Below are 24,042 nucleotides of genomic sequence, written 5' to 3'. Positions count from 1 at the left end.
CTGCACATTTTGGGGGTGCAAAAATGAGAAGAGCATCAAATAGGGGACATGGATGTGGCCATGGTGCTGCTGCTGGTGGTAGTGTAACTGCTGCAGGAAGAGGACGTGGTCACTCTATGCCTGCTACATGCCCAAATGAAACACCTTCTCCTATTGCACGCAGGCAACAGAACGTTCTGCATAATTATGTAGGCCCTATTACATCTGGATGAATGGTAAGGCCAGAACATGTTGAGGCACTTTTAGATTAGATGGCTGAGTGTGCATCCATCTACTTTGCATTGTCTTTCACCCAGTCCACTGCTGAAAGCAGACCATGGGCATCTGTTTTCCACTTCTCCCACTTGCAAATTAGCCAAGCAGTGTGAGCCCCAAGTCATGCAGTAGTCACTTCTGATTTTTGATGACTCCGCTGGCTGTGATTCTGTGGGCCAGGCCATCCACCTGGCCCTCCCCCAGAAGTGGAAGAGATTGAGTGCACTGATGCTCAACCACTTGTTCAGTTTGTGAATGAGTACATGGGAGGGCTAGTGCTCATGGTCAGGGGATCACCGCAGCACATGTTTGATGATGATGATGAAACATAGGTGCCCACTGCTTCTTATTTCTGCAGTGTGCAGACCAGCAAGAAGGGCAGAGGTGAGAACTGGGTGGAAGATGAGGCGGGAGATGATGAGGTCCTAGACCCCACATGGAGCAAAGGCCATCTGTGTGATGTGCGCAGTTTGGAGGAAGAGGAGGTGGTTACGCTGTCCTGATGCACAGTAAAAGAGGGATCAAAGTGGAAAACGACAACAGCTGACCCTTAGCCAATACGTTGGCTGCTACTGCCCACCATGCAGACTACTGCCTGGTGTGGTATTTCTTCAGGCAATGTGATAACAAGAGACAGGTGGTTTGCACGCTGTGCCATCAGAGTCTTAAATGAGGCATAAATGTTCTGAACCTGAGCACCAAGTCCAAGACAAGGCATCTGAAATCAAAGCATGAGCAGCAGTGGAGTACGCACTTGAAAAACCAGGACAGATCTGAGGCCCTTCCTGCTTTCTCTTCTGCTGCAGTCTCCGTCTCTTCCCCCCACTCCCAATCAACAGGGCCACCTGGCTCACAGCAAAGAGAGGATGTGACAGCATTACCAGGACCACCAGTGTCATTGAGCTTATCCATATCATGCCATGAAATCATTCAGATGTCCATCCCCCAAACACTGGAGAGAAAGAGAAAGTAACCCCCTACTCACCCACGAGCCCTGGTCCTGAATGACAGCATTTCAAAATTCCTGGCCTTTAAAATGTTGCCATTCCAGATGATGGAGATGAACAGTTTTTAAAAACTGATGGTAGCATCTGTCCCACAGTATGTGCTTCCCAGCCACCAGTAATTTTCCAGGTGGGCCATCCCTGCCCTGCACACACATGCTGTGGACAAAATCAGGTGTGCGCAACTCCATCAGTGGCAAGGTCCATATAGCCACCGATGCATGGACCAGTAATATAACTGCTCACAGGGTAAATGCAGTGGTGGCTGAGCCTGAGACGGAAGGTGTTCTGACGCATGTCCTACCACCCCTGAGGATTGCTGGCTGCTTCTCTGTCCATCTTGCTTCGTATGGATGATGCATCCCTGCGTCATCCACACAGTCTCTCCAACATCGCGCTTTTGCGCAGGTTTACTCCTCTTCCCTGACAAGGGATAAGTAAAGTACTGCAGTGTGCATGCGCTGGGGCTCTTTGACATTTCCCTGCACCTTCACAATGCAGTAATTTGCCATCAACAAGGCAAGTACAAGTACACCTGTGTGAATGACATAGGAATGCGTCATCCACATGAAGCAAGAAGGATAGCATTGCAAGAAAAAGGGAGGCGCTAGACGAAGACAAGCGAAGCGGACTGTCCCACAGATGAGTATAACAAAAGCTCTTTTTCTTGTCTTTTAGATTGGTTTGGGAGCATTATAGAATGCTGTATATCAGGCCTGAAAGGTGTTGATCAATTCTCATATCAGCCAAACCTGGTGACAGGGTCGCTTTAAGTCATTTTCCCATCCACATTTGTTTGCAGGGCAATTGTCCTGATTTTACTTCTATTTTGCTTCCCTTTTTAGACTCTTATCCCTAACTAAGACAATCTTACAGCCATTTTACAGAACAAAAGTTACGGTCCCCAGTGGGTTCGGATTCAAGTTCGCCTCAAGTTCTAGTACCTGAACCAAACTTTGGACTATAGTTCAACTGAACCTGATAAACCCGAACATCCACAGTTCTGCTCATCCCTAATCCTGTTGAATAATATAATAAATCAATTTTAACAGCAGTGAGATTTTACACAATCCGAAGCACTGCTATGTATAGCAAAAATCACAATCTCCAATGAAAGGAATATCTTCATGGAAGGCACACAGGAGACCCTCAGCTGTCATGGAAACCTATCAGCACCCACTGATCCCGTGATGGGAGCGCCAATAGATGTGATCAATGATGCACTTCTTGTCTGTGCATGTTAACAGCCGCTGTCAATGATTGACAATGGCATTTAACTGTTAACAGCCTATGGGTGGATGTCGAATCCACCCATGGCTGTTAGAGGCATTTGATGACTGATTAAATTAGCCATCAAGTGTGAAGAAAGATGCAAGGCTCAGTCCACATCAAATGCAGGGATAGGACACGGCCAGTGACATAAATATATGTCATCAGGCATGAAGGGGTTAACAAGCACTCCCATCAAAGTTTTTAGCCTTTTAATATGTTGCAATGATCATATTATATAGCTCTGTACACTTATATTTGCTCATTTTGCCTTTCTACCCATCTAATTCTCCTCTTTTTTCTGCTCTATGTAGAAACAGGAAGTCTATTTTCCTTGCATAAATCATTCCCCCTTTCAACTTCTGACCAAGCTGCTTTTGCCCCTCCCCCGCCATTGATTTTTGCAGTGACTTATGAATCGTACAAGGAAACTTGACCTCCTGATTCTACATAGAGCTTAGAAAAATTCAGCTAGTCAGTTTTTAATCATGTGATGTCATAGACTTAACGGAAAACAGGAGAATTAACTGGGTAGAAAGGCAAAATGAGCAATTGAACAAACATAGTGCTATATAATGTGATGACTGCAATATATTTGAGGATAAAAATGTTGATGGGAGTGCTTCTTTAATAAGTATCACATACAGAATGATGTCTACATTTTTTCCTTTTGGGTAGCACTCTCAATTTTTATATTCATAATGTACTGGATATCGCTACTGAGATATTTTTATGGGCTATGACTATCCTGTATTTAGTAAGGCTTATTTTTAGTTCCGGACTCATAGTATTCTTGGGGTGTGCAACATAAAAGGTAGTAGGGGAAGTTAGTGAAATGTTGTAATATTGGCAGACGACATTAAAAACTTTCCAACAAAATATTTATATACAAAAAAAGTTCAATAATAATATGGAAAATAAACAAACTGATTCATGTAAAAAGATGGCATTCTAAGCCCATGCATTCATGACCTTTCTTGCACAAATACAACCCTGACATTAATGCCTTGTATAAAAAAATTTTCTAGACAAAGCCAACTTTATAAAAAATACCTTTATAATTGAATTCTATAGAGAAACCCTATTTTTGATATGTGCATATATATAGTAGACCAGAACTCAACTACCTGAAATATAATCATTTCTCAACTGACCTTCAGTAGTTTTTACCTTTGCTGTTGTGTGAGCCAAAAAGTCCCTTCTACGAGTGTCCAAAGCAGTAAATAATTTATATCCCATTGCCGATAACTTAAATATTTTATCTGTCAGTTTCATCTCTATCATTGCATTAGCAATAGTTTATTCTAGCTCTTGGAGAAATACTAACAAGGCAACCGGTGGATTGCTGCATGGAGTCACAGTGGCTGAGTTCTCATTGTTTACCTCGTATGATGCACATTATGTTTCCAAGAAATGAAGATGATTGTCTTTAGATTTTGTACATGTAGGTAGAATTATTTCCTGAGAGATTATATGATTAAATGAAGCCACATTTAAAAGGCAAATTCCATGAAAACCTTTATTTTCCCTATACAGTACGTATGCTTAGTGCCTGAAATCCTGCTGCTTATACTGGTCCTCTAGTTAAAGCAAAGAAAGGCGGGCACCGCACAAAAGATATATAAGCTCCAGGGATCAGCCACGTGCATATAAAATATATACACTCAGCAAAAAGAAAAAGAATATGCACACAGTGGGATCAACCTGATATGATAAATTTCATTTTATTATAGAATAACACCTCACTACACATAAAGGCAAAGCAGGAAGGAACATACATTTAAAAACATCTAAAAACCGGACAGACCTACCCTCAACCCCCCACATGTACAATCAAGGGCCTATAAATGCAAAAATGTACATATGCAAATACCATAGAGAGCATAACATACAAATGGGCAAATAAGAGACAATACAGGTATATAAATTTAATTTCTGATATAGCCAATTGGCATAATGCCCCTACACAAACAAATATATTAATAGAACCCTAAACAATAGCCCTACCTCCCAGTCCTGTTACAGGCCTGTGGTAAAAACACAATACCATTTACCAGGTTAATACCCAGTGTAGCCACAGCCTGTCCTAGGTCTAACACCCCAAGTCATACATTACCAAGCTTTATGTGAAGTGTCCTGCCACCAAAGATGATAGTGTATCTAAGTCCAAGAAATGCCTATGGGGCAGGAACACAACAGGCTAGTGGAGGTATATATACCTAAGTGCGGCTGGGGTAGATGAAAAAGTCCAGGACCGGATCCAAGGCAACATAGAAAAAAGGGGGGGGGAAGGGGGACAAAGGCCCCACGCGTATCGACGCTGCTAGAGCGTCTTCGTCAGGGGAAGGTAATACTGGTCCTCTATTTCATCATGTTAATGGTACATTATTGGTAGGAATACGTCACATATTTCTTGTTTTGTACAACTCTCATCCTAGATGCGCTGTGAAAAGTTAAAGGGGTTCTCCGGTAATATGACATTGACAACCTATCCATCAAATAGGTGATCAATACCACATCAGTCAGAATTAGAGATCGAGATGTAAAGTTGGGGGTCAATACTGAACGCATACTGTTCGGTCATGGACCTTGAATGCAGACTTCTCCAGGAAGTCCATCTTAGTATTTTTGGTTCGGCACCCCGAGCATCGGGTGTTTCCCACGCTGTCATCTACGTGACAGCTCTAGAAACACTGGCGGGACTGATTCGCAGTAAGATTATTACTGCCGATCAGAGCTCCAGCAGATGAGACCGGCAATAAAAAATAAAAAACAAAGTTATACTCACCTTATGCCCATTCTATTGATGCCCTGGTCTCCAGCAAAAAACAAAAATAAAAGACAACCATATCCCTTACCTGCCCAACGTTCCGTCCCTCTATCTATTGTGAATGATCTATCCAAAGTATCAATATTGTATGATTGGAAAAACTCTTTAAAGGAGTTATCTGGGATTATTTTATTTTTTTTCTCATTGAGCTAAGAACTTTTCTATCTGCCTGTTCGGCCAAGGGCCAGCTCACTGCAATCACAGGCCTCTCCAGTCAACGATTCTGTTATCTTATGTCAACAGAGCAGGTCTTCCTCTTACGTGCTCCTCTGTCGACATGGCATGACTGCCGACATCATGGTGATTATCAGCTGGCTCCCCACAGTTATGCAGCAATGAGACAACAGCTGTCAATCAGCATGACATTGGCAGTCACTCCCCATCAACACAGCACAGCAGAAGAGAGGAAGTGACTCTGTCGATGTGACATCAACAGAAACAGCAGAATTACTGGCAAAGATTTAATTTACTTTATACCATTCCATTCAACCCTTCATATTGTGTTTGGTAATATTATCCTTTCTGGGCCATGAATATCCAAGACATAAAGTTCCCGGGACACAGTTTTTTGGCTGACTTCAATGTCAGAGACGGTTTTGAATTTTGCAGTTATTGAGCATTGATGAGTTTGATGCTCTTGTCACCTCAGCTCTGCACTCATTCCAGATCTATTACTTCATGGCTGAGTTGTAGGGGTTCCTAAACACTTCAAGTAATATTACTTCTCACAATGTACTATTGAATATCTAGAAAGTAAAAAATGTCACAATCTGACTTGTTAGTAAGGAGACATTTTATTACAGGACCATCCTTAAATTCAGTGAGTTCTTATTAATGACCTATTTTTCATAAATATTAGTAAAGGCAGATTGCATCGCTAGGTGTTAGATTTTTTACACCTGCGGAAATGGGACTGAATGAAAAACCTGAATTTATTGATTAAGTGGTGTGTCCTAGTACTTTTGTACATAGATAGTATCTTAATAGAGAAAAATGCCTGTCACCCACCTAATATGCAAATTGCCTCTTCTGAGAAAAAAGAGGACTTAAACTCTATAGCGCCACCTGTTGGAAGTAGTGATTCTACAAGTCACAATCAACCCTTTAACGAGTCGTGCAATATGACTTATGATAAAAGCCAAATCAGTATCTCAATTCGCAGACACGGTGTTTTGGGCTGTTGGCCCTCGTCAGTGCGAAGCATGAGAACTGATTTGGCTAGGTGAGAGGCTCTGGACTGGTGTCTAAGGGGTAACGTTTCTCCTTATGGAGAGTGACATACCATCTCTGGCTTGTCAAGGTAAGGAGGCTTATTCGCCGTGCAATGCTCCTCTGGGAATGGCCGCCGCAATCTCCATCTGCGCACGCGCGGAATCCCGCGGCCATTTTCCTGAAGCCCCGGGCAGCAGAGCGCTCCATCTGCGCACGCGCGGCCACAAGAAAGTTGGCCACGCCCACCGGTAAATGGCTGAATAGCGCAGATTGCGCTCTTTTTCAACTCCTGGGCAGTGGATATTCTCTGTTGGACATGCGCACACCACTACGCCACCAACGGAATGATGAGCCTGATCTGGGGGAGAAACAGCGCTGTCACCACGCCCATAGGACCAGACCAGCGTGAGTGACAGCACAAAACGGCGACTTGACAAAGGTATTTCAGCAGCATAGGTGGGTAATAAAGGCACACAAAAGACACTAATGTAACGCCCAGATCTGCCCCTATTTAATGCTATTTTTAGCTCATCTTCAAAAAACGGGGTGACAGGTTCCCTTTAAAGCCTAATCCCCGATGCCCATGTCAAGTAAAAAATAATAAACCACCATATACACACCTGTCCGGCATAGTCCAAGTAATCCCGAGTGTCCCACGGCGATCTCACTTGTAGAACAGTTACATCAGGAGATGTGACTGCTCTACTTGGCTGTCGGCGATACACTGACAGGAGGTAATCGCTTCCGCAGTGTATCACTGAGCTGCCGTGAGTGAGGTCACATGAGTTCATGATGAACTCCGGTGAACTTTCTCACGTAGCAGTGGTGCCATAAGTGAGAGCACCGGAGCTGATCAGCTGATTAACTAATGTGACCTCTCTCATGGCAGCTCAGTGCTATATACTGCAGGAGCGATTACCTCCTGTGTCAGTGTATAGATGGCTGTCTTTGAGGGCAGTCACGTTAGTGACTGCTCTTAAAGTCATCAAGATTGTCATGGGACATTATGGATTATTTTCTTTATGTTGTAGGGGACGTTCGCGTCAGTGTATTAGGCATTCGGTGAGTATGATTTAGTTTAGATTCAATAAAGGAGTCGGGAATACAGCCTCAGTGACCGGGGGTAACCTCGATGATGTCATCGTCAGTCATTGAGGCTGTGCTCGCAGCAGCTCTCTCACCAGTGGTTCTCAGCCTGGACGGTCAAATCTTGGCACTCTTCAGGTTGAAAACTATTAATCCCCAGACATGGATTACAATGTGGGACAGAACGACGGGTAGATGACGGATGTTGTTGTTTTTTACTTTTGTTTTATTACAGAAGACAAGGGATTCAGTGGAATTAGGTGTTAGGTGAGTATAACTGTGTTTGTTATTTTTTAATAAAAAAGGAAATGTGTGTTTAGTCTTATTTATAATAAAGGATGTTTTTTCTGACTGTGTCTTTATTTACCATACAACTATAGGATTAGTAATGGATGGGGGCGTGACCGAGCTTTGGATGGCACTGGCTGCTTAGTGCAGGAGCTCCAGCAGAGATCGGCTTCAACTCGGCACAACAAGGTGAATAATCACTCTGGGAAGCCCTAAATAAGTTACCTGGTGACCTGAGGACACAGTGATCTGAATGGTGGGGGGCAAGTCAGTGAGAAGGAGCTCCCCAAGAAAGGTGACTGCATATTTCTCCCAGGACCAGGTACTGAGTGCAGCCTATAAAATGGCAACAGCTTCTCCTTCCCCAGCTCCTTCTTCCTGCTCATCAAGGGGGCTCACAAGCAGCAGTCTCAGAAAGAGATGTAGAGGCACAGACAGAAATCCCCCTTACACAAAGAACAACGGAGTCTTTGCTGAAGTCCCTGAGACAAGATCTCCAATCTAATAGCAATGATATCAGACTTTAAGGCTATGTGCACACGTCCAGAATTGCCGCGGAAATTTCCGCGGCAATTCCGGAACTCCCTGCTGCGGGAAATACACATGCGGAATTGGCATGCATTTTCCCGCTAAACACTAGCGTTTTGCAAGCGTAATTAGCTTGCAGAATGCTAGCGTTTTCCAAGCGATCTGTAGCATCTCTTAAAAAACTGATTGACAGGTTGGTCACACTTGCCAAACATAGTGCTTGACAAGTGTGACCAACGTTTTACTATTGATGCTTCCTATGCAGCATCAATAGTAAAAGATAGAGTGTTAAAAATAACAAAAAAAAATAAAAAAATGGTTAGTCTCATCTTCTGACGGCCCCCGATCTCCTCAGCGGTGCACGCGGCGGTTTCCGTTCCCATGGATGCTTTGCGCAAATGACCTTTGTGACGTCATGGTCACGTGACTGCGACATCATCCCAGGTCCTTCGCGCAAAGCATCCCTGGGAATGGAACCCGCCGCGTGCACCACTGAGAGGCGGGAGGACTCCGGGGGCCATCAGAAGGTAAGTATATCAAATATTTTTATTTTTATTCCTTTTTTTTAACAGGAATATGGTGCCCAGTCTGTGGAGGAGAGTCTCCTCTCCTCCACCCTGGGTAGAAACCGCATATGATCCGCTTACTTCCTGCATGGTGGGCATAGCCCCATGCGGAAAGTAAGCGGATCAATGAATTTCTATGTGTGCAGAATCCCCGCGATTTCGCAAAATTGATGAACATGCTGCATTTTTTTCCGGAATGCATATCCGCTCTGGAAAAAAACGCAGCATGTGAACAAAAATTGCGGAATGCATTCCAATAATAGGATGCTTAATGTATGCTTTTTGTTGTGGTTTTATCGCGTTTTTTATAGCGAAAAAATGCAAAAAGTCCGGAACCTGTGCCCACAGCGTAAGGGAGAGCTGCAGGAGCTGGGCACTAGAACTGATCATCTGGAGCAGAAACTGGCAGAGCTTACTAAATCTCATAATGAACTAAAAGATGCTAATGAGGCTTTAGAAAATGAGGTTTCCCAAATCCACAACAAAACCCTGGACCTTGAGGACAGGTTTAGGAGGAACAATATTCGCATTAGAGGGATTTATGAATCTAGTCTTGACAGAGACCTGCCAGGTCTCCTGCAGAGCTTTATACAAACAGTGATCTCTTCTGCAGACAACAAGGACTTAATGATGGATAGAATACACAGGATTCCAAAACCAAAAGGCCTCAGCCCAGATTTACCTCGAGATGTTATTGCCGCATTCATTTCTATACAGTGAAAGAGACTTTTCTGGCTGGCCTCAGGAAAAGGCCGAAACTTCCAAATAATTTGGCCCAGCTGAAGGTATTCCCTGATTTGTTCAGCAGGTACTTTAGCTCAGAGGATGGAGTATATGCCATACACTACAGCCCTCAGAGATCAAGGGATAAAGTACCACTGGGGGTTCCCCACAAAATTGAAAATCTTTAGGGACAATTCCATATTTGTCTGCACATCCCCGGAAAAGGTGAGAGATTTATTGCTAAAATGGAAAATTCAGCCTATATATCCAAATGACAAAAGAGCTCCTCAGGCACAGAAAAAGAAAAAACTGGACCCAGACTGGTTTAAGGCATGATTGATTACTAGAGAGCCGTTCTCTGCTTCCTGCTTTCTACACTTTGCCTGATGCCTCTATGGCGATGTTGAAACCAGGTAAAGTTGCCCACAGAGGGTCTTTTTTTCACTCTCTTTCCAGCTATTTTTTCACTTTTTTCCTTTTTCTTTTTTGTTTGCTTGATTTTGGAACTGTAAGGGGACTTCCTCTTATTTTGAAGCAAAAATTTCGGTTTGATAACCCTTCATTTATATATACAAGCAAATTTGCTCCCCTGTCCGTCCTCCCCCTGTCTGTCCTCCCCCTGTCTGTCCTCCCCATGTTTGTCACTCATTTAGGAGAAATGGTTTCACATAACTATTCTGCATATTAAGTCTTTATCTCTAAATGCCAATGGTTTGAACTCGCCAGGTAAAAGATCCATCTTTTGGAAGAATATTTGCAAAGAGACTGCTGATGTAATTTGTGTTCAAGAAACGCACTTGCTGTTGCAGGATAATGCTCGGCTAAATAATCCACAATATCCACACCAGTTTTTTGCAAATAACAAGACTAACAGAGCTGGAGTGGCTATTATAATATAAGAGACTCACTAACCTTTAAATTGTATGATACTACTAGTGATCCGGAGGGGCGTTTTATTATCCTTATTTGTTCTCTAAACAACACTCATTACACAATTGTATCTCTATATGCTCCAAACACGCACCAGTTCTCATTTATCAGACAAACACTTAAGAGGGTTCAGGTGTTCTCCAAAGGGTTTAAAATTGTCTGTGGAGATTTCAACCTCCCCATGTCTGCCGTCTTAGGCTACTTTCACACTAGCGTCGGGCACGGCCCGTCGCAGTGCGTCGGGCCGAGGTTACCGACGCTAGCGTTCTCTGCGCCGCACAACGGGGGCAGCGGATGCATTTTTCCAGCGCATCCGCTGCCCCATTGTGAGGTGCGGGGAAGTGCGGGGAGGTGGGGGCGGAGTTCCGGCCGCGCATGCGCGGTCGGAAAAAGCGGACCGTCGGCAGCAAAAAACGTTACATGTAACGTTTTTTGCTCCCGGCGGACCGCCACAACACGGTTGCGACGTGTGTCAATGCGTCGCAAATGCGTCGCTAATGTTAGTCAATGGGAAAAAAACGCATCCTGCAAGCACTTTTGCAGGATGTGTTTTTTTGCCAAAACGACGCATTGCGACTAGTGTTGAGCATTCCGATACCGCAAGTATCGGGTATCGGCTGATACTTGCGGTATCGGAATTCCGATACCGGGATTCCGATACTTGCCGTGTATCGGATACCGGAATCGGAAGTTCCAAGATTCAAAATGCAGAAATTCAGCCAATGAGAATGATTCCAAGTGTGGGCACATCCTGTTTAGCATGGAGGGCATGAAACTACTGGCAAGGCTGTGATTGGCTGCTGAAATGATGTCATGATGCAGTTTAAAAGTCGCTGGCGCCATTTTGCGATCACTCTGCTGTGAATTCAGTTAGTGACAGGACGCTGTTTGCTGACTGAGGGACAGTTTAGAGATAGCGATTTGCTTCTTTGTGCTTTCCAAAGGCTAATTTAGCAACCGCTGTGTTCACCTACTATTCACCTTGCTTTTGCCTTGTAGCGCTGTTTTCACAGCGATCTGCAAGGTCTGTGTGTGTGTGTGTGTGAGTGCAGCCCACTCTCTAGTCTGAGTGCAGCCACATAGGCCATCCATAGCTGGTTGTATTCAGTTCAGGGAGGGTGGTTCATTGCCTCATACTGTTCTTTTTTTTTTTTTTTTCAAGTAGTGTAGTTTGCTGCTAATTTATTCAAAAAAATCCTATTAGTGTCTTTCCACCCGTCTCCAGCTAATTTGTGGAAAAACACTACATAGGATAACGTAGAGGAGGGTTTTTGGGCCTTGCAGCGCCGTTTACGGCTGTCTGCACGGTCTCCGTGTGACTGCAGCTCGCCCTGTAGTCTGTGAGCAGCCATAGCCTGGTTGTCTCCAGCTCAGGGTTCTTCACTGTGTCATACCGCCAAATCAATTTTCATTTTGTTTTAAGTAGTGCAGGCTGCTGCACATTTTTTCCAAAAAATCCTATTAGTGTCTTTCCACCCGTCAACAGCTAACTTGTGGAAAAACACTACATAGGATAACGTAGAGGAGGGTTTTTGGGCCTTGCAGCGCCGTTTACGTCTGTCTGCACGGCCTCCGTGTGACTGCAGCTCTATCCGTTGTCAGTTCAGCCCCCAAAAAATAAATAAATAATAAAGTTCACCAAACACACCAGTTACACCACTTTACATTTGTGTAGGCCACATTAGCTCATATTAAAGTCTAGTCCACACTTTAGAAAATTAGTGTTTCTTATACCTGTTAGGAGGAGTTGCTCAGGAATAAGCACACAAAGCCGTTAGTACTTTTCTGCTTATCTTTATCAGTCAACCAAGATGAAGAAGGCAGTGAGTAAGGCACGTGGGCGTGGGCGCGGAGCAGGGAGGGGATGTGGGGATTCTGTGCCTGCTGCGGGCACCGGTGACTCATCAGCACCCACTTTCACCAGGCAACAGTCGTTCATGCGCAGCTTTGTGTCAGAGCGCCGTACACCGCTGCTGCGTGAAGACCAAATTGAAGCCGTTGTCGGATGGATGGCAGCTAATGCATCAACTTCAATTAGTGCCACATCCTCTCAGACACAGAGCACTGGAGAGCAGCCATCTGTCTCTTCACCACCTGCCAAATTGCCCAGGCAGACAGAGAGCCCAGGACAGGAGCCGTCTCTACTTCTGTTCTCTGAATCTCTTGGCTTGGAAACAGGGGGCCAGCCAAGCAGCATTGGAGAAATGGAAGAAGAGGCAGGGTGCAGTGATGCCCAACAGCTTTTTCTCTCTTCCTCTGAAGAGGCGGGTGGGCCAGTGGCTCTGGTCACCACATCGCAGGCCGCATCAGCTGATGATGACACTCAGGTGCCACTTACTGGTGCGTGCTCTGCTGCTGAGACTACCCAGGAGGAGCAGTTGGGGGCAGAGGGTAGTGTAGATGATGAGGTCCTTGACCCATCTTGGCGTGAGGGACAGGAAGGTGGTGGGAGCAGCTCTGAGGAAGAGATTCCCCGTACGGCCCAAAGAGGGAGAGGGAGGGGGAAGACTGCGGATCCTGCAGCCTCCGCTTTGGCACCCGTTAGGAGCATGTCTCTTCCAAAAGTCAAAAAGGGCGCTCCCAAGACTTGCAGTGCCTGGTCCTTTTTTGACACAGTTGCAGATGACATTTGCTATGTCAGATGCAAGGTGTGTCATCAAAAAGTCAAAAGAGGGAAAAATGTCAGCAGCCTCAATACCTCCAACATGTGGAAACATGTGCGCACCAGGCACCCGGCGTTGTTAGAAAAACACACTGAAGAGCTAGGCCAACCAACAGCGGCAGCTACCACCTCTTCAGCTCGTGTTGCCTCTTCCTCCAGCTCACACGCAGTGGGTTCGGCTTCCTCCCAGGATCGCCGTGGAAGAACCTCTGGCCCTGTTGTCCAGAGACCCGCTGTAATTCCACCCGCAGCACCACTTTCCCAGTCATCCACACACTCCCAGCCCAGTCTACAGCCATCGGTAGTACAGGCATGGGAGAAAAGGCGGCCTTTCTCGTCAAACCACCCACGAGCACAGGCTCTGACTGCAGGCATTGCCAAACTTCTGTCACTGGAAATGCTGTCATTCAGGCTGGTGGAGACTGACAGCTTCCGTGACTTGATGTCATTGGCAGTCCCACAGTACAATGTGCCCAGCCGCTTTTACTTCAGCAGGCAAGCCGTCCCTGCCCTGCACAAGCATGTGGAGGGACACATAAAACACGTGCTACTGAACGCCGTCAGTAGCAAGGTCCACCTCACCACCGATGCGTGGACCAGTCAACATGGACAGGGGCGATACTTTTCCCTCACTGCCCATTGGGTTAATGTCGTTGAGCCGGGTACAGACCGTGCGAGTGGCGCAGGACGTGTCCTGCCCACTCCAAGGATTGCAGGAATCCATTCTGTACGCATTGACTCCTCCTCTTACACCAGTTCCTCAGAATCATCGCTGCAGGAGCCGTCACAGTCCACCTCCACATGGACCCGTGATGAACGTGTACCTGTTACGACCGACATGAGCACAGCCGTGGCCAAACGTCAACAGGCCGTCTTGAAATTAATTTTTTTGGGGAATCGTAGCCACACAGCGCAGGAGCTCTGGAATGCCATCAAGCAGGAGAGCGATGTGTGGTTTGTGCCAGCGAATCTCCAGCCAGGCATGGTAGTGTGTGATAATGGCCGAAATCTGGTGGCAGCTCTGGGCCTCGGCAACCTCACTCACATCCCATGTCTGGCACATGTGCTCAATTTGTTCGTGCAGAGCTTTTTGAGGGACTATCCGGATCTTGATGCACTGCTGCACAAGGTCCGCCTAGAGTGTGCTCACTTGCGGCGTTCCAGCACGGCAAAAGCGCGCATTGCGGCTCTGCAGCGCCGACACCGCCTGCCGGAACATCGCATCATATGTGACCTACCTACCAGGTGGAATTCCACGTTACATATGTTGGAGCGGTTTTGTGAGCAGCAGCAAGCTGTAATGGAGTACCAGCTGCTTCAGGCGCAAAGAAGTCGCACTCAGCGCCGTACAGACTTCACAACCACAGAGTGGGCCACTATGAATGACGTCTGCCAGGTTTTGCGTCCCTTTGATTATTCCACGCGGATGGCGAGTGCAGATGATGCACTAGTCAGCATGACTGTCCCCCTTATCTGCCTGCTTGAAAAATCACTGCAAGCGCTAAGGGATGATGTTGTGGAAGAGGTGGAGGATGAGGATTCACCATTTCCATCATCTTCTGGACAGTCAGCGCCACGTGGTTCCTCACAAACGCGTAGGCAGGGGACAGTTTGTGAGGAGGATGAGGAGGAGTCAATGGAGGAGGAAGACATCCGTCCAGAGGAGGGAGTTACCGAATTGTCCAGTACTCAGTGTGTACAGCGAGGGTGGGGTGATGACGAGCGGGCAGAGATCACGCCTCCAGCAGGGGACAGCGTTTCTTGGGCAGTTGGCAGTCTGCAGCACATGGTGGATTACGCGCTGGCCGAGATCCCGCCTCGTACTGTCTTCTGATTTCATCCCACTGGGGGCCTGAGATCCATGGACATGCGCAGTGCATATCTGAACCTCCACCTCTCACTCATCTCCCTACGGCTTCTTCAAACTGTGCGGTGTCAGCTGGTCCCTAATAGCATGCCACGGCCGTGACACCGCACAGTCTGAAGAAGCCGTAGGGAGGGGAGTGAGAGGCGAGGATATGCACTGCGCATGGCCACGGATCTCAGGCCCCCAGTGGGATGAAATCAGAAGACAGTACGAGGCGGGATCTCGGCCAGCGCGGCCGCACAGGCGCAGCCAGCCTGACACCAAATGATGTCAGAAGACGGGCAGCGCAAAATTTGTGCATGGCCAAGGGCTAACCTAACAGCGCAGGCTCCGGGACTGATTCAAACAACGCTGAGGAGGCGGCACACGGCGCCAAGGGGGTAAGAATGACGGCTGTGCTGCGTCACATCACAAAGGAAAGTTCCACCTACCGGACGGTATCACGGTAGGAGGGGACACTTTTCATAAGTGTTAGGTTCAGCATGTGCAAGGACCATAATTAAAAGAGCTAAGTTTACCTTTTCCAGCATTAGTGCTGTATACGATGGCTCTTTCAGCTACAAACGCCTGGGGGGGGTTAAAGTTTCCCTTTCAACTTGCTCCAGTGCAGGCTTCGACCTACACTCTGCTCCCTCTCCTCCTCCTGCTGACCCTGGGCTCCAACACCGCCAGTTAGGGCCCGGTACTGCTAGCTGCACAGAGAAAAACACCAGCCAATGTGTCAGTGGGGTCCAGCACCGCCAGCTGTTCCCCTGCTGTGTAGCCGGCATCGTGTCCTGCAAAAGCCACGCAGACACAAGAACTGAAATTGAAGTAAACCTGTCCCCCCTCCCCCAGGTGTTTCTACGTTTTACAGCCACCTTGTACGACAGTAATGCTGCATGTGTGCAAGGTGGCTCAGAAACTTAGTCTCCTTGCCCATGGGGAACTGAACACGTCTAAAATGAGTCCTCTGCGACCATTAAAACGTCCCTCAGGTGTGATTTTCCTTTGTATTGACACGCAACAAGCTCCTTGGTAGCGCTGCCCGTCTTCTGGCATCATTGTTTGGCTGCCTGCGCCTCTGCGGCCGCCTTGCCCCACACAACGCCCCTCGGTGTCTTATTAATTTGGACTGCGAGGGTGTGATTGATGGGCATGAACGGTGCATTTCTTCGCCTGTCCCTCATCTCCTTCCGCCTTCTTCGGACTGTGCGGCTTCATGGCCGTGGCATGCGATAAGGGATCAGCTGACGCCGCATAGTCTGAAGCGGGTGTAAGAAACCAAGCGAGAGGCGAACATATGTACTGCACCAGGCCATGAATCCCAGCCCCGCAGTGTTTTAACAATGTTAAGACACTGCGGGGCTGGGATTCATGGTCATCGCAAACCGCACCGGCCGACATTACATGATGTCAAAGGATGGGCAGCGCTAACAGCGCAAGGCCAAGGGATAACACGACAGCGCAGACTCCTGTGCAACAAATAACGATGCTCAGGAGGCCGCGCCAAGCACCAAGGTGGCATTTTTGCCAGCTGTACTGCGTCTCTTTACGAAGGGAACTCACGCCTCAAAATCAGTTTGACTGTTTAAGGGCCTAAATGTTATACGTGTTCCTTTCAGCGTGTGCAAGGAGCAAAATTAAAAGAGCAACCTTTGACTTGTGCGGCACTACTGCTGCATAAGCTGTGGCTCTTCTAGTTTGTAACCCCTGAGGGGGGGTTAAAGGTTACCTTTGAAATCGGTTCAATTAGGCTTCGGCCTACACTCTACTCCACCGGCAGAGCCCGGGCTCCAACAACGCTAGTTGCTGTCCGGAAGTGCTGGCTGCACAGAGCCAAACACCTCGCCAATGTGTCAGTGGGGTTCAGCACCGCCAGCTGTTCCCCTGCTGTGTAGCCGGCAACGTGTCCTGCGACCGCCACGCAGGCACAACAGACCCAAAGCTGCCGCCACTGCAGGCTTCGGCCTACACTCCCCTCCCCCTTGCTCCTCCTCCTGCTCCTCCTCCTGCTGACCCCGGGCTCTAACACCGCCAGTTGGGGCCCGGTACTGCTAGCTGCACAGAGAAAAACAACAGCCAATGTGTCAGTGGGGTCCAGCACCGCCAGCTGTTCCCCTGCTGTGTAGCCGGCATCGTGTCCTGCAAAAGCCACGCCGACACAAGAACTGAAATTGAAGGGAACCTGTCCCCCCTCCCCCAGGTGTTTCTACGTTTTACAGCCACCTTGTACGACAGTAATGCTGCATGTGTGCAAGGTGGCTCAGAAACTTAGTCTCCTTGCCCATGGGGAACTGAACACGTCTAAAATGAGTCCTCTGCGACCATTAAAACGTCCCTCAGGTGTGATTTTCCTTTGTATTGACACGCAACAAGCTCCTTGGTAGCGCTGCCCGTCTTCTGGCATCATTGTTTGGCTGCCTGCGCCTCTGCGGCCGCCTTGCCCCACACAACGCCCCTCGGTGTCTTATTAATTTGGACTGCGAGGGTGTGATTGATGGGCATGAACGGTGCATTTCTTCGCCTGTCCCTCATCTCCTTCCGCCTTCTTCGGACTGTGCGGCTTCATGGCCGTGGCATGCGATAAGGGATCAGCTGACGCCGCATAGTCTGAAGCGGGTGTAAGAAACCAAGCGAGAGGCGAACATATGTACTGCACCAGGCCATGAATCCCAGCCCCGCAGTGTTTTAACAATGTTAAGACTAGAGTTGAGCGACTTTCATTTTTTTAAGATCGAGTCGGGTTTTGTGAGTCGAGTCGAGTGCAGTCGGCCGATTATCGCTAAAAGTCGGGGATCGACCGAAACACGAAACCCAATGCAAGTCAATGGGGAAGCATAGTCGGCAGTGAGTGGAGGCCAGGAAAACACCTACAGTGCCCATTTTAATGCCAAAAACATCCATTCTTGTTTCTGAAGCTTGTCAATCTTAATTAACTTTATAATAATAGTTGGGCATAGGGAATTGGGGGTCATTTGGCAAAAGTTGTGGGGGGAGTAGGGCCGGCTCAAGTTTTTCGTGGGCCCAGGAAATGCGGACTACGTCACGGCGGTGTTGCAGGGAAAGGTAAGTATTTCAACGTTGCAAGTGCTGTGATCCTGAGCAAGCAGGGGGGGCCCACTCGTTCGCATTGGCACTGGCACAGGGCCCCTCAAAGTACAGCGATGTGTGTTTGCATGGCGGGGGCGCCTCCCACCAGCAGCGACACTTTTGCGTACTCTGAGGGGCCCTGTGCCAGTGACGTCGCCAACGAGTATGCCCCCCCACCTGATGAAGGAACCTGCACTTTCATCTGCACCTTCCTCTCTGTCCCTGTGTAAGGTGGTATAACATGCGGGAAGGGGAACCTTACTTTCAGCAGGGTCAGATTCTGGCTGTGTAGAGTATAAGGGGAATGTAGTGGTCTAGGTCAATGTACCAGCAGACTCATCTAGCAGTGGCTGGGCAATGGGCAGGATGAGGAGGAAACAGATATAGGGCCAAAGAATAAAGTAGGCTAAATGCAGTTCAAAATTGGTAACAGGACTAAACAGGCGGCATTGCTTTGTTCAGTGGAGTAGCAAACCCAAGAGCAGCAGACACTGTTTCAAGGGCCTAACCACACTAGTAGGCCAAATGCAGTTTAATATCTGATAGTATAGGGCGAAAGCCAGAATGTGGAAGCTCAGCTTTGTTCAGTTGAGGACAACACCAGGCAGGGGCAGACAGACACCTTTAGTAGGCCGGAACAGCCAATTTTTTAAAAAAACAGCAGTTAGTAAGAGGCAGAAGGTAGAAGCTCAGCTTTATTCAGTTGAGGACAACACCAGGCAGGGGCAGACAGACACCTTTAGTAGGCCGGAACAGCCAATTGCATTTTTAAAAATGGTAATTTGGAACTGAAGGTTGAAGCTCAGCTTTATTCAGTTGAGGACAACACCAGGCAGGGGCAGACAGACACCTTTAGTAGGCCGGAACAGCCAATTTTTTAAAAAAACAGCAGTTAGTAAGAGGCAGAAGGTAGAAGCTCAGCTTTATTCAGTTGAGGACAACACCAGGCAGGGGCAGACAGACACCTTTAGTAGGCCGGAACAGCCAATGGCATTTTTAAAAATGGTAATTTGGAACTGAAGGTTGAAGCTCAGCTTTATTCAGTTGAGGACAACACCTGGCAGGGGCAGACAGACACCTTTAGTAGGCCGGAACAGCCAATTTTTTAAAAAAACAGCAGTTAGTAAGAGGCAGAAGGTAGAAGCTCAGCTTTATTCAGTTGAGGACAACACCAGGCAGGGGCAGACAGACACCTTTAGTAGGCCGGAACAGCCAATTGCATTTTTAAAAATGGTAATTTGGAACTGAAGGTTGAAGCTCAGCTTTATTCAGTTGAGGACAACACCAGGCAGGGGCAGACATTCACCTTTAGTAGGCCGGAACAGCCAATTTTTTAAAAAAACAGCAGTTAGTAAGAGGCAGAAGGTAGAAGCTCAGCTTTATTCAGTTGAGGACAACACCAGGCAGGGGCAGACAGACACCTTTAGTAGGCCGGAACAGCCAATGGCATTTTTAAAAATGGTAATTTGGAACAGAAGGTAGAAGCTCAGCTTTATTCAGTTGAGGACAACACCAGGCAGGGGCAGACAGACACCTTTAGTAGGCCGGAACAGCCAATTGCATTTTTAAAAATGGTAATTTGGAACTGAAGGTTGAAGCTCAGCTTTATTCAGTTGAGGACAACACCAGGCAGGGGCAGACAGACACCTTTAGTAGGCCGGAACAGCCAATGGCATTTTTAAAAATGGTAATTTGGAACAGAAGGTAGAAGCTCAGCTTTATTCAGTTGAGGACAACACCAGGCAGGGGCAGACATTCACCTTTAGTAGGCCGGAACAGCCAATTGCATTTTTAAAAATGGTAATTTGGAACTGAAGGTTGAAGCTCAGCTTTATTCAGTTGAGGACAACACCAGGCAGGGGCAGACAGACATCTTTAGTAGGCCGGAACAGCCAATGGCATTTTTAAAAATGGTAATTTGGAACAGAAGGTAGAAGCTCAGCTTTATTCAGTTGAGGACAACACCAGGCAGGGGCAGACATTCACCTTTAGTAGGCCGGAACAGCCAATTTTATTAAAAAAAAGCAGTTAATAAAAGGCAGAAGGTAGAAGCTCAGCTTTATTCAGTTGAGGACAACACCAGGCAGGGGCAGACAGACACCTTTAGTAGGCCGGAACAGCCAATTGCATTTTTAAAAATGGTAATTTGGAACTGAAGGTTGAAGCTCAGCTTTATTCAGTTGAGGACAACACCAGGCAGGGGCAGACAGACAACTTTAGTAGGCCGGAACAGCCAATTGCAGTTTTAAAAATGGTAATTTGGAACTGAAGGTTGAAGCTCAGCTTTATTCAGTTGAGGACAACACCAGGCAGGGGCAGACATTCACCTTTAGTAGGCCGGAACAGCCAATGGCATTTTTAAAAATGGTAATTTGGAACAGAAGGTAGAAGCTCAGCTTTATTCAGTTGAGGACAACACCAGGCAGGGGCAGACAGACACCTTTAGTAGGCCGGAACAGCCAATGGCATTTTTAAAAATGGTAATTTGGAACAGAAGGTAGAAGCTCAGCTTTATTCAGTTGAGGACAACACCAGGCAGGGGCAGACAGACACCTTTAGTAGGCCGGAACAGCCAATTGCATTTTTAAAAATGGTAATTTGGAACTGAAGGTTGAAGCTCAGCTTTATTCAGTTGAGGACAACACCAGGCAGGGGCAGACAGACACCTTTAGTAGGCCGGAACAGCCAATTTTATAAAAAAAAAGCAGTTAATAAGAGGCAGAAGGTAGAAGCTCAGCTTTATTCAGTTGCAGCTTCTTGGCAATAATATAAAGAAGACGCGACAGGACAACACTCGGTGGATGCCATATCTGTGTTTTCAATGGAAAAAAACCTTTCAGTTAACTACTTGCAGGAGAAAGTTTTTGTAGCTGGTGGCCAATTTTTGTACTGTACCAGTTTTTTGTTGTATGTGTTTTTGTTTTTAATGTTAAAATGTCTGCATTTGATATCTCTCCAGTATTTTCTTTTTTATAAGCAAAATACTGCAGTTTTACATCGGTTACATGGATACACAGGCAGCTTGGTGGTGAGTGGAGGAGTATTTAAAGTAGGGACCGCAGACAGGCTATCAAAGGCCTAAAATAACAAACAATAGGCTCATGGCAGCTTTACAGTGGTTACATGGATACACAGGCAGCTTGGTGGTGAGTGGAGGAGTATTTAAAGTAGGGACCGCAGACAGGCTATCAAAGGCCTAAAATAACAAACAATAGGCTCATGGCAGCTTTACAGCGGTTACATGGATACACAGCCAGCTTGGTGGTGAGTGGAGGAGTATTTAAAGTAGGGACCGCAGACAGGCTATCAAAGGCCTAAAATAACAAACAATAGGCTCATGGCAGTTTTACAGCGGTTACATGGATACACGGGCAGGCAGCTTGGTGGTGAGTGGAGGAGTATTTAAAGTAGGGACCGCAGACAGGCTATCAAAGGCCTAAAATAACAAACAATAGGCTCATGGCAGTTTTACAGCGGTTACATGGATACACGGGCAGGCAGCTGGTGATGAGTGGAGGAGTATTTAAAGTAGGGACCGCAGACAGGCTATCAAAGGCCTAAAATAACAAACAATAGGCTCATGGCAGTTTTACAGCGGTTACATGGATACACGGGCAGGCAGCTGGTGATGAGTGGAGGAGTATTTAAAGTAGGGACCGCAGACAGGCTATCAAAGGCCTAAAATAACAAACAATAGGCTCATGGCAGTTTTACAGCGGTTACATGGATACACGGGCAGGCAGCTGGTGATGAGTGGAGGAGTATTTAAAGTAGGGACCGCAGACAGGCTATCAAAGGCCTAAAATAACAAACAATAGGCTCATGGCAGCTTTACAGCGGTTACATGGATACACAGGCAGCTTGGTGGTGAGTGGAGGAGTATTTAAAGTAGGGACCGCAGACAGGCTATCAAAGGCCTAAAATAACAAACAATAGGCTCATGGCAGTTTTACAGCGGTTACATGGATACACGGGCAGGCAGCTGGTGATGAGTGGAGGAGTATTTAAAGTAGGGACCGCAGACAGGCTATCAAAGGCCTAAAATAACAAACAATAGGCTCATGGCAGTTTTACAGCGGTTACATGGATACACGGGCAGGCAGCTGGTGATGAGTGGAGGAGTATGTAAAGTAGGGACCGCAGACAGGCTATCAAAGGCCTAAAATAACAAACAATAGGCTCATGGCAGTTTTACAGCGGTTACATGGATACACGGGCAGGCAGCTGGTGATGAGTGGAGGAGTATTTAAAGTAGGGACCGCAGACAGGCTATCAAAGGCCTAAAATAACAAACAATAGGCTCATGGCAGTTTTACAGCGGTTACATGGATACACGGGCAGGCAGCTGGTGATGAGTGGAGGAGTATTTAAAGTAGGGACCGCAGACAGGCTATCAAAGGCCTAAAATAACAAACAATAGGCTCATGGCAGTTTTACAGCGGTTACATGGATACACGGGCAGGCAGCTGGTGATGAGTGGAGGAGTATTTAAAGTAGGGACCGCAGACAGGCTATCAAAGGCCTAAAATAACAAACAATAGGCTCATGGCAGCTTTACAGCGGTTACATGGATACACAGGCAGCTTGGTGGTGAGTGGAGGAGTATTTAAAGTAGGGACCGCAGACAGGCTATCAAAGGCCTAAAATAACAAACAATAGGCTCATGGCAGTTTTACAGCGGTTACATGGATACACGGGCAGGCAGCTGGTGATGAGTGGAGGAGTATTTAAAGTAGGGACCGCAGACAGGCTATCAAAGGCCTAAAATAACAAACAATAGGCTCATGGCAGTTTTACAGCGGTTACATGGATACACGGGCAGGCAGCTGGTGATGAGTGGAGGAGTATGTAAAGTAGGGACCGCAGACAGGCTATCAAAGGCCTAAAATAACAAACAATAGGCTCATGGCAGTTTTACAGCGGTTACATGGATACACGGGCAGGCAGCTGGTGATGAGTGGAGGAGTATTTAAAGTAGGGACCGCAGACAGGCTATCAAAGGCCTAAAATAACAAACAATAGGCTCATGGCAGCTTTACAGCGGTTACATGGATACACGGGCAGGCAGCTGGTGATGAGTGGAGGAGTATTTAAAGTAGGGACCGCAGACAGGCTATCAAAGGCCTAAAATAACAAACAATAGGCTCATGGCAGCTTTACAGCGGTTACATGGATACACAGGCAGCTTGGTGGTGAGTGTAGGAGTAGTGCAAGGAGTGTCTGTCCCAGTACTCCCAAAATATAAATAGATGTTAATGTCTCGCAAAACAACCAAAACAAAAAAAAAGGTGGCATACTTAGGTACAGGGGTGGGCTCATCTACTGAGTTTCTGACATAGTAATTTGGCAGTAACTATTTAATGGTGCCAATATAGGACACAGACACAGACTACTTTAAGTTGCATCATAGATGTCTACAAATTTGTATTGTCAGTGCCAGACATTGAATGATGTCAGCGAATAGACTAAAGATTGGTGGAGCTGTGCGACATAATTTTGCACGTGGTAGAGCACATTTTGAGCTGGGGTAGGGGGGAACTCTCTTGAGGCCGGCGGGACCGCCCCAGGGCCCCTCATGTTACAACGGTGTGTCTGACGTTGGGTGCGCACCACCACCGCCAGAGACACTACATTGTACTATGAGGGACCCAGTAGCAATGCCGTCAACCAAAAGCGAGCACACCCACCTCTTCAGACAAACAGCAGTCTCACGGGTGCTTGCGCCAAGTCGCGATACCACGGCCCCGTGT

This window comes from Ranitomeya variabilis, chromosome 3 (assembly GCF_051348905.1).
Source record: "Ranitomeya variabilis isolate aRanVar5 chromosome 3, aRanVar5.hap1, whole genome shotgun sequence".
Classification (NCBI taxonomy): domain Eukaryota; kingdom Metazoa; phylum Chordata; class Amphibia; order Anura; family Dendrobatidae; genus Ranitomeya; species Ranitomeya variabilis.
The sequence above is the reverse complement of the archived record's forward strand: the minus strand, read 5'-3'. Positions refer to the sequence as shown.